The sequence below is a fragment of the Rhinatrema bivittatum genome, chromosome 3 (assembly GCF_901001135.1).
Source record: "Rhinatrema bivittatum chromosome 3, aRhiBiv1.1, whole genome shotgun sequence".
Taxonomy (NCBI): Eukaryota; Metazoa; Chordata; class Amphibia; order Gymnophiona; family Rhinatrematidae; genus Rhinatrema; species Rhinatrema bivittatum.
The window spans coordinates 292,155,680-292,167,445 of record NC_042617.1 but is presented as its reverse complement, the minus strand read 5'-3'; positions in this window follow the sequence as shown (position 1 = coordinate 292,167,445).

The following is an 11,766-nucleotide window of genomic DNA, read 5'->3' as shown; positions in this document are numbered from 1 at the left end:
TAGGTGACTAAAGTTACATTGCAGTGATCCATTTTAAGTTTCAGAGTGGGTTAATATTTTGTTTGCTGATCATTCTGTTACTGATAGAAATTGTTTTCTGGGCTGATGTGGGTGGGGAGAGAGATATGCGGCCTGGTGCATCAGCCTGGGTGGGGTTCCTCAGCATAATCATCTCTCTTCCTGTATCTCTTTCCCCATTCTCAGTATTCAAGAAAGCCTGGGGTAAGCACAGAAGATCCCTAGTGAAGAAGGGAAGAGAAAGCCAGAGATTGGCTGGAGACTATGACATTGTACCAGGAAGTAATTTGGGCAGATGGTTAGAGCCATATTTACAACTGTTATGCCCCCTAGTGGGAGGGGGGGTCCCCCTCAGAACTGCATGGAAAGCTTACATGGGCGCATGTGACTGAGAAAATCTAGATGGCTGTAAAATGCCAGAAGCTGGATCTACATAGTCCAGTGTGTGCAGGAACAGGGTGGGCTGGGGGAATGGAATGCAGTGGAGTGCACTTGGGGAAGAAACCAAGGATTGGGCAAAGCGCTATTTGTGTGTGAAGAAGCCAGGGACAGAGGAAAATAGAAAGTTTCTCCAGTACTGTTCCTGCAGGGAAAAGACCCTGGGAGAGTATGTCTGAAGTTGCTTTGGGTGTAGGTGTGGCATGATGACCTATTTTGAATAGTGTACAGTATCTGAATGAAATATTTCTTTGAAAGAGGATGAAACTACTGAATTCTGTTTACATCTTATTTGCTGGAATTTTTATAATAAAGCAGTTGAGTTGGGAACACAACTGGCTAACTGGGCTGCTTTGTTTTAAACTCTTTTGAGATGTTTATTATGTGTTTCTGTATGTTCTGATGTGAAATTATGGGCAACCATTTCTGTTGATAGTGCAAATAAACAAGTGTGTGTGTGCATTATTAGTAGAAAATAACAAGATGGAAGATAATTGTGCTCTGTGTAATTTGTTGTTCCTTGCCACCTGAGCTCCATTCTCCTTGAACAAATGGATCAGGAACTATGAAACACAAAGGCTTCAGACACAGAATGCATTGTTTAATCATTCTTTCATCAATCAGACTGACATTGTGGTGGAGTGAAGGTTCATTGGCATGACCCTCAATTTTCTGTCTCTTAATGGGCTCTGGAATCTCTCATGTATGTTCTTAAATAGACTCTGTGCACATAGAGCTTGCATCGGCTCGTACTATGCTAAGGAAATAATCTAGATTTTATTTTTAGAAAGTGCTTGGGTCTATTCCATCCCTAATGGCACTTCACCATTCAAGATAACGTGGAAACGCACCAGATGTTGCTGCCCAGCGTGTTAGCAATTGCTGTATTGACCTTGAATGGGGGAGGGAGGGGGAAACTCTCTCTGCAACACACCCCCTGTAAAAGGACTTTTGGGAAACGTTTTGTTCTCACACAGTCATTTTTGTATTCGACTAGCACTATGATATCTCCTTTTATAACAAACCTAGGTGGGGGCCCAAGCCCTTGGCTATAAAGGAGGGGATCATCATGTATCACCAAATCTATGTGAGTTACATTTAGGGCTTCTGTTTTTAGGTTTTAACTGATGAACAACACTAAAATGCTCTGGATGCAAAAAAAGAAAAAAAATTGTTTATTGAATAAGCATTGGAAAAAGTTTAATTTTCTTAAACCGACTTTCTATCAAAGAAATCAAAGCACTGTACAATTCAAAGATTCACATATGTAATTCAATACAGAGTCATAAATTAAAAACAAACAAAACAAAACCGTACCACAACACTATACTAGACAGACTAAAACATTATGCCTAAATCTATAAAATCTATCACAAAAATAATCTAAGTCAGTAAAGGTACTCTCATTAAATCCAGATGAGAAAATTGCAAAACTCTAGCTGAAGTTTAGGGACAGAGAAAATCAACTAAATAAGCAGGTTGACCCCTATGGATGGTTTTAAAAGCCAGGTAGGGGATCTTAAAATTGTACTCTGCATCTAAATGGGAGCCAATAAGTTTCTTCCAATAGCGGCATAACATGGTCATACCTCCTAGTGCTGAGGATTAATTTTGCTCCCATATTTGGTAAAAGCTATAATATTTTAATCATATTCAATAGCAAACTCTAATACAGAGCATTACAATAATCCAATTGATTTAGCACCAAAGTGTGAATCAAAGTTCGAAGATCATGCTGTTCTAGGGAAGGCTTTGGGTGATGGATATATCGAAGAAAATAAAAAGAGCTCTGTACCAGAGAAGAGATTTGATTCGAAAAGGTGCAACTAGAATTCATTTTTATGCCAAGAGTGGTATCTCTAAGGATCTGCTGCTGGATTCTATTCTGCCCTGTAGATGGCACTGTGAGCTGCTTGGACTATCCAGTCCTCCCAACTCGGTGCCCCTCGCTTGACCCCATCCCCACCCCCACCCCCAATGACCAACTTGTTTCCTGTATAGATTTGTATTTATGTTGAGGCAGTTTTATCAATCAATTGCCAGTGCTTAGTCCTAACTAACTTCTAGTCCTCATACTCTGGCTCCATTCCTCGATCCAGAAGACTTTGCCTGCAGGTTCTGTAATCAGTAGGGATGTGAATCGTTTTTTGACGATTTAAAATATCATCTGATATATTTTAAATCGTCAAAAATCGTTAGGGCCACGATACAATACCAATTCCCCCGATTTATCGTCAAAAAATCGTAAATCGGGGGAAGGGGGAGGGCAGGAAAACCGGCACACCAAAACCCCCTAAAACCCACCCCCGACCCTTTAAATTAAATCCCCCACCCTCCCGAACCCCCCCCCCCAAATGCCTTAAATTACCTGGGGGTCCAGCGGCGGTCCGGAACGGCCTCCTGCAATTGAATCGTGTTGTCTTCAGCCGGCGCCATTCTGCGCCGCCATTTTGCAAAATGGCGGCGCAAAATGGCGGCGGCCATAGACCAACACGACTGCAGGTCGTTCAGCCGGGGTCCGGAACCCCGGCTGAACGACCTCCTGCAGTCGATCTCCTGCCGGCCATTTTGCAAAATGGCGGAGCAGAATGGCGCCGGCTGAAGACAACACGATTCAATTGCAGGAGGCCGTTCCGGACCGCCGCTGGACCCCCAGGTAATTTAAGGCATTTGGGGGGGGTTCGGGAGGGTGGGGCATTTAATTTAAAGGGTCGGGGGTGGGTTTTAGGGGGTTTTAGTGTGCCGGTTTTCCTGCCCTCCCCCTTCCCCCGATTTAGCTACGGACCGCCGCTGGACCCCCAGGTAATTTAAAGCATTTGGGGGGGTTCGGGAGGGTGGGGGATTTAATTTAAAGGGTCGGGGGTGGGTTTTAGGGGGTTTTAGTGTGCCGGTTCACGATTTTCACGATACTCTAAACACCCAAACGGCGACGATATGATTCCCTCCCCCTCCCAGCCGAAATCGATCGTTAAGACGATCGAGGACACGATTCACATCTCTAGTAATCAGTGCTCTTGCTTGTTATCCTTCCTGAATTCCTAGTTTGTTCCAGCTTCTTCCTCCATTCCAGACCTCCATGCCACTGCTTGGATATCATGTTTAACCAGCGGGATCTTAAGAATAATAAAACAAAACCTCTCGCTCCTTGTTCGTAGCTGGGAGCCACCTCCCTTTCTCGTGCCTTGCTGGCTACCAACACCTGAGGGCTCAACCCAAAGGGAAGGTGGCTGGCAGAGGGAAGACTGTTTCTCATCAGCGGCCTGGACTTGACTCTCCTGACACTGGCGAAACCCGTGGGCGACGATCACCACATCAAGCTCTGGCCAATATGGGCACCACCAAGCTGGCCACATATTTAGCAGCCCAAAGTAAGTTCCTGAGGGAGCTGAACCAATGCCTGGTACACCTGCAGGAGCAAGTTAATGTGCTTACTCAAAACGCTTTCCCTGGGACCTCTGGATCATGGCTGAAGCAATGGGCTCCTTCTGTTAGTGCATCCTTTGCATTTGCAGAGCAATCGCATAAGGAGCCCCAGGTGGGGAAACCCTTCTGCGCTTTTCTGGAGATCCAAAAGCCTCCTGGGGCTTTCTGAATCAGTGCTGTATAGCTCAGGGCTTCCCAAACCTGTCCTGGGGACCCCACAGCCAGTCGGGTTTTCAGGATATCCACACTGAATATGCATGAGATCAATTTACATATACTTACTGAGTCTCCATGGACAGCTACTACATATGGGGGTAATTTTCAAAAGGATTTACTTGCTTAAAACTGGGTTTTGCACGTGTAAATGCACTTTACCCATGTAAGTGAGCTTTTGAAAATTGCTACAGTACAAGGCATTGAATTATCCGTAGGTTATACACGTGCAAGTGCACTTTACGCGGGTAAATGTTTCTTGAAAATTACTATGATAATATGTTACATTTACATGTGTAACTCCTTTGAAAATTACTTCTTAAGTGTGTATGCATTCCTGGTTAACCACATTCTTCCCAGTCTCTACCTGACAGAATGGGATCTGTTTTTATCTTGAGGATCAGCATGTATCTTATTTTTGATCTTACATGTCAACTCTCTCTTGTTGAGGGAAATTTGTTGATGAATTGACAACTTAAAATATTTCAGCCTACGTAGTATCCTCTGTATGCAAATTCAGCTCTGTACTCTGAAGTAGCCTCCCCCTACCCATACACTATTTAATTCTGTTGATTTCTTAATAAAGGAAAGAGGTGTGAAATTAAGTTTAGTTTCTTTCTTCGTTCTAATTGCGCCTCACATTGGCTTACTGGGGGCTTCCTATCTGGATTTCTGTGTCATTGTCCTGTCCGAAGACATTTCAAAAAAATCTTTCTTTCCCTAGTAACTTGAACTCTTCTTCTGTTAATATTGTGTCGGTGAATCACTGTTCACATTGACAAAGACAGTTGTTTTCCCATCTTATTTTCAAATCCTCTTCAAAACCCAGTGAAAAGTCCTCATTATATAGAATAGCTGTTAGCCTTGTGATATGTCCCTTGCTCTGTAGCTGACGTTTCTCCTGAATCTTCAATCAGATTCCCAATGTGACTCCAGTCCAGCTGGACAAGTCTGATACTCTTCTTTCCAGGTGTGAAAAGAAAGAGTAAGCATTCCAGTTTTAGACAACCACAGAATTCTTGATCTACTTTCCACCAAGATACTTTATCCTGTTTTCTCATCCAGCTGGAGATTATATTCATGTGACTGACCGCATAATAGTTATATAGATCAGGTAGGCCCAACTCTCCCTTGTCACTGTATTTTTTTATTTTCAGTCATAGATATTGCATTTTCTTTTTAACTTCCCTTTCTCTATGAAGAAGATACCTTTGTAGGAAGAGAGTTACTCTGCTAACCACCTCATTCATGGTTTCACCCTTCCAAATATCTTAGCCCTATATCATTCAGCTTCATAGATTTCAATGTCAGGACTTTCTTACATATTAGAAAGCCACAAAAAGTCACACTCAGAAGGTTGAGAGAGAGGAAGAAAGGACCTATGGGGGTCTCAAAAGTTCTTGCATGCCATCATCTGGATAATTCTTACATTGATGCAATAAAGGGTATGAAGACTTGCAGAGATTCCTGCTTGCTGAAGGATTAGTGGGGACAATTTTCAAAGCTCTTTATTTGGGTAAATAGCAATTTAGGTTGATAAAATGGCTTGTCCAAAGATTACCCTCCTCTGGCCAGCTAAAAGTAGATGCGTTTTTTTCCATGGTGCATGTACATTTAGCCAACTACAAGGAAACACATTCTCAGAGAGGTATTGAGGTCGGGGAGGAAAATATTCTATGTACTTGACATTTTCACAAGTATATGTGCTATTTTGCTCAACCGCCCATGCAAAAAAGCAGGAGGCAAAGTACATGGCCACTTTTATTTATTACACTTTTTTCTGTACCGCCTTATTGGCCAAAAAGGCTGCCCAAAGTGATGTAGATTAAAATTACAAGCATAAAAATCAACCCCCCCCCCCCACCCAACCAACCACCCCATTCCTCTAAAACCTAGCATGGGTACTTACTTGCTTATTTATTTTACATATTTATAACCAGCACAATCCACGGTTCTTGGCGGCATATAAAAGAACATATAGTTGCAATAAGACAACACCACTTACATAATAACATAGCAGAAGACGGCAGAAAAAGGCTCATCCAGTTTGCGAAGTTCTTCTGGTCCGCATTGCTAGGGTTATATGGCAGCTGGCAGCCACAGTAAGCATCAATCCAAGAAGCAGGAATGGATTGTAACAAAAAAAATCAGCCTGGATGGACTGGGCAGGGGAAGGAGTATGGAGGATGCAAGAGGGATGCCTCTTCCTCTCCTGCACCCACCACCAATCAACTTCCTCACCTTATTGCTGGGCCTGGGGCTCAGGTTGTTTAAAGCCTAAAGCCCTTTGGGTCTCCTTCCTCTCTCCTTTTTCTCCAGGGACTTCTCTAGCGAAGAGTCCCAAACAACCACAAAAAAACAAACCAAACCACTGTCTTCCTCCGCTCTTTCTCTCTGGCACGAACGGGGGCAGAAATTCTTCCCAAAGCAACAGGAACAAAACTCTTCTCTCCAAAAATACTCTTCTCTTCTCCGGTACCAAGCCCGTGCTGTCCCCTCCTTGTAGTGCAGGCAAGAAACCACAGTTCTTTTTCCTGGCCCCCTCCAGGCAAGGGGGGGGGGGGGAATCCTCCCAGAGCCAGGACCAGGGATCCCAACAAAACAAAACTCTTCCAAAATAACTTCTCCCACATCCTCCTGCTAGAGAGCATGAGGTGCTGTGCTAGAAACCTGCCTCTTCGCCTGGTATCAGGCTATGGGCCCAGGATAGGAAATCACGCCGGCAGCTCTCCTTCTCCTTAACAAAAAAAATGCCGCACCGGTCCTTGTGCGCTGGCTGTTTTTTAAGCAGACCGGCTGACCAATCCAACATCCTCGCTGTCTAATTTAGGATTTAAGCTTAGGGTAGTTTGGTCAGTGAGGGACCTAGAGAACCCCTTACATTTAGGTGGGGGACCCTTGATCTCCCACTAGCTGGCCCTAGATCCCTACCTGGTAGGTGACAGCTAGGAGGGACAGACCATTCCTTGCAGCACCTTCCCCTGAAGATGCCTGCAATGGTTCAGTCCTTGTCCAGAAGGGGGGGAGGGGGCGGATCAGAACTCTAGTGAGCGTGGGCAGTTTGGTTTGGGTTTTGTTGGGTTCGGAGCTGTTTTACTCCTGTCCAGGCTTAGGAGTGGGAGATTGCTCTTTACGTCAGTGCACCCCCTTGCCTGGTAGGGGCTTATCCCTTCCTGAGAGAGTAGAAAAGGGACTTTAGTAAGAAGACTTTTCAGGATTTTGTTTGTGCCTGGGTGAATTCTGTTCCTGTTGGTGAGGCAACACCCGTAACCAGAGGGCAGGAGGTCATTCCTTTCCAGCCGGAGAGAGGACTACAGTGACTTCCTCGCCCAGTGGTGAAGTCTGTATTTTTGAGAGTTTGTGTTTTTAATGAGGAGGTTTTTGTATCACTCCTCCTCGCTGTACGGCTGGACTGTAAAAGCCCTGCTGGTATCCAGAAAAAGGTCTTTTTCCCCTAAGAGGTCAAAAGACAGAAGGAGTCCAGACGAGAAGAGTTAAAGATCAATTGGAGACTCCAACCGGATCTCCACCCCAGGGCGCGCAGGACACAAGCTGAGAATAACATCTGGGACTGTGCTGGACTGCAGGTACGAGACTTTTTTTTTTCAAGATTTAGGGGACTCCCCTCAATAGATTTCCCTTCCTGGCTGGGACCCTTGCCCCACAGACAAGTTGAGGGGGTGAGCTGCTCCCAGAGAGTGGTACTAAGGACAGCTGCACAGAGTGAAGAAGAGAAGGCTCCCTATGTTTGACTCGGATTGAACACATTTGTGAAATAAAACAAGTAACACATTGATTGGACATTGATTTAATTTCTGAAAATCAAAATAAAGTTTCTTTTTGAACACCCATGTAGTGTCCTGCCTGTTTCTACAATTCTAACATCACCAAAGGGGACAGTAACACACCTCAGAGAGGATTCCTGTTCACCGCCAGGTCCTAAAAGGTTAAGCCTTTCCCCCCAGAGAAAGAATCCACCCCTTGGGACTTGCTAAAATTGGGGACGTGGCAAAAGGGGATAGGTCCAAGAGAAATTTTTTGTGTGCCCTTGGACTACCATAAAATCTGGGGAAAAGGGTTACATTTATTTACACTAATAATTTTCAACTTTATACTTCAGGAAACAGACTCTTGAGAGTTATATGAACAAGAAAAAAAGCAAACACACAAGAAATTACAGACCTTCTAATACTCTGTGCCATTGTAAGTCCACAATAAATTAGAGAACCCAACATGTTGGTGAAAAAAAAAAAAAAAAAAGAGGAGAAGGAAAGGATATTAATTCATTCTAAGAGGATTGAAGCGTTACCAACCCTACAGTCAGCTCACCAGTAAGGCCTGGGTAGCCTTTTAGTTTAGACAGTGAGAGTGCAGGTTAGTGTGAAGAGGAGGAGCCATTCAAATACAGCCCCTCCCTTTGAGGGGTCTGGAACGGCCGTCCCCCCTGAGAGTCTATATGGCAGTCCCTTTAGGTTTGCAAAGAGTTCAAAGGTAGAAAGGAGTGTTTTGCTTAAGTTGTCTTTTAAGGTCCAGTCAGAGGAGCCAGGCAAGCCCTGCTTGGTGGTCCTGAAGAGTCGGGAGGGGTTCCTTTTCCAGTCCACTCACTGGCTGGTTGGGATTTCCCTCTGGGTCTGTTTTTCAGGTTTTAAGATTTTTCATGGTAGGAGCCTTGTGAGACATCTGGGCCTTCTTGGGCACAAGGATTGGCGAACCCTGTGTTTGGGTCACCCAGGGATAGGGAAGACCTGCCCCTGAAGTGCTGGTGACCCACACTGCAAGGAACAACTCCAGTGTTAATATCAGTTTTTGGGGAAAAGAATCTATTTTGTTAGAAGGTCCAGAAGGAAGTTTTAGCTGCCCTTACTCCCTATCTGAAACAAGAGAGCTGCTTGTTTTAAGGGTATCCTTCCCATCAGGGATCCAGAGAAAAGAAATAAAGAGACTGTATAAAAATCAAGGAGATCCAGAAGATCTGCTAACTGTGAGTAAGGGGAATCAAAGATCATTGTGGACATCCATCCTGTGTTTGTACTGCCCTGGAGAAAGAAATGGAAGATTTACTCTCTGTGTGCTACAGACTTTTACCATTTTTATCAGCTTGGAAGGGATTTTTGACCAGTCTAAAAAGGCCCTGTCCACTTAGGGGTTCCACGTTATCGAATCTAAGTGAGTGGAGGTTTTCCCTAGCTCTGATAATGTGAGTCCTGTACAGCCAGAGGGAAGAGACTAAATAAATCAAGAGGATTCTATGGTGCTGCAGTTTGAGTTATTGCGCCATTCATCATCGCTGTTAAACAGTAAAGACTTTAATTTTAGACACTAAATCAGTGACTCCAGAGTACTTCTTTTGCAGTCACTGCACCCACCTTAAGGACAAGTACCCTCCCCAAGGGAACACAAAGGACCATAAAGGAATGTGTAGAAAGGTCACCCCTGTCACATTGGGTCCTGGAAGAATATCTTCCCTCCCACCTACAAAGGATCCGGCCTTGGGAGTAAGAGGGAATGTGAAAGAACCAGTCGGTGACAGGTTCCAGCCCCAAAGCCTCACGAATTCTTTGATGTCCCCACCCATGCAGGATAGGCACACCAGGGCGGGGTTACACAAGGTCAAGAAGAGCCCTGTAAATTCTGGGAAACAACTGAAGTCTGGCCCTTACAGACAATCTTATCACTTAAAAACAGAGAAAGCTGCCCTGGGTCAGAAAAAATAGAGGATACGTTCACATGTTTTCTAAGCCAATTTATTATTGGGTTTTTCTTCTTATAAATGGGATCAGCACTGGTCCCATTTCAGAAGACACTGCTGGGCCCGGTTTACTTTTCTTGTGTTGTTCCTGTGCATGTTGTTTGAAAGAGAAAACCCTCCCTCCAACCCCTCTCCTCACCCAGTGTTGCGAACGTGGACCCTTGAGCCGGCTCGAGCGTTGGAGGATCCACCGAAGGGGCCTGCAGTGGTGCTCGTAGCCGGGAGGCGGAACAGGGGCCAGGAGACCTGACGGGACCTTCACCTATTCCAGCCCTCGTTCCCCGCAGGTTGAGCCTTAGGTGCCGGGGCCGGCAGGACTTAGGCGAAGGCCTCCTGGTAAGGAAGTCCGGTAAGCTGTCCGAGTCAAGGCAGGCAGCAGACTTACAGAGACGGTGCAGAGGTCGTGGCAGGGAGCGGAGGTGCAAGACGAGGAGCTGGGCCAGAGGTCGGGGCAGGCTGAAGACTAGCGAAATCGGAGAACACGCCAAGGGTCAGGATGGGCAGCAGACAGGAGAAATCCAGGAACCAAGCCGAAGTCAAAACCAGAGAAGCAAGCAGGAGCACAAGCAGCAGGACCACAGGAGCAGGAGCGGAGCTGGAACAGGCAGGAACACACGGAGGAAGGCAGGAACGCTGGAACGGGATCGGGAACAGCAACTAGCTACTCAGAGAGTCGAGCTGTTGCCAAGGCAAAGCATGGAGATCTTCAGGACCCTTTTATAGTCCCTAGAAGGTGACGTGGGATTTGGGACCGGGCCAAGGTTTCCCGCCGCGGCTCCTTTAAATCCCGGGGAGATGCATGTGCCTAAGGGGCGGAGCAGCCCGAGGAAGTCGGCGGCGTCTCCCTCGTGGGGAGGATGCCGCGGGAAGGCCCCGACACGGCCCGAGCCGGGACGGAGAAGCCAGCGGTGAGCGAAGAATGCAGGAAGATGAGGGGGGGACCCGGCCATGACTGCCTGTGGCCGGGGTTCCCAATACCCAGCCACCTCTCCACAAGTGCCATACTTGGACTTTTTTTTTTTCATCTGTGGTCACTTGGAGATTCAGTGTGGATTAGGAGAGGGGATGCGTGCACCAGTTTTCTCTCTTCCCCCTTCCCTCATCCCCAGTCACACACTTATTCTCTCTGTCTCCCCCCCCCCCCCTCCAAGGATGACCCCAGCATTCTCCTCTGAGCCCCCAGGACTATCTCCACCACTCTCCCCCTCCCTAGGCATAGGCACACAGGATTTGTGTATGACTCCCTCAGCAGAGAACAGCCCTCTGCTTCCTGCTGCAGCAGCAACAGCTCCCGGGTCGCCTGCAGATAACAGGAGAGGAGGGGAGGAGTCAAAGGCTGAAGCAGAAAGAGCAGAGAAGAAAAGAGCCACTCTGCTTCCTAATCCAGTCGCTCCCTTTCTGTTTTGCAAGGAATAGAATAGGAGGGAGTGAAATGCAGTGGACAGGGAAGAGCCCCTTAATTCTGACCAGCTTAACCATTCGGTAAATTAGATGGTCACTTAGGGCAGCAGCTTCTGGGGGGGGGGGCATCAAAGAGCAGCTGCAAAACAATAGTGCAATTGTGGTATAGCGAGTTTGCTATATAGGTTCTGAGGGTCTTTTTTTTTTTTTTTCAGAGTTTTATGTTACTTCATAAACTGGTAATGGAGGGTGTTTGTGTCACTGTTCCTGACATTTTTGGGTGAGTAGTCAGGGGGAACATCCTAGTTCAGCTCTGCCAGCCATTTTAGAGATTAACTTTAGCCCATATGTGTTAGATTCATTTAAATTTATGCATATACGTATTTCTTGATTTAATTTGCAGTCTACACTCCAAAATTACAAATGACACGACGCTGTGACATGATTTTCCAAACATTTTTATGTGTGTGTGTGCATATATGTAAATCCAGTGCACACTGATGGGGGCCATAAAAGGTTTAATA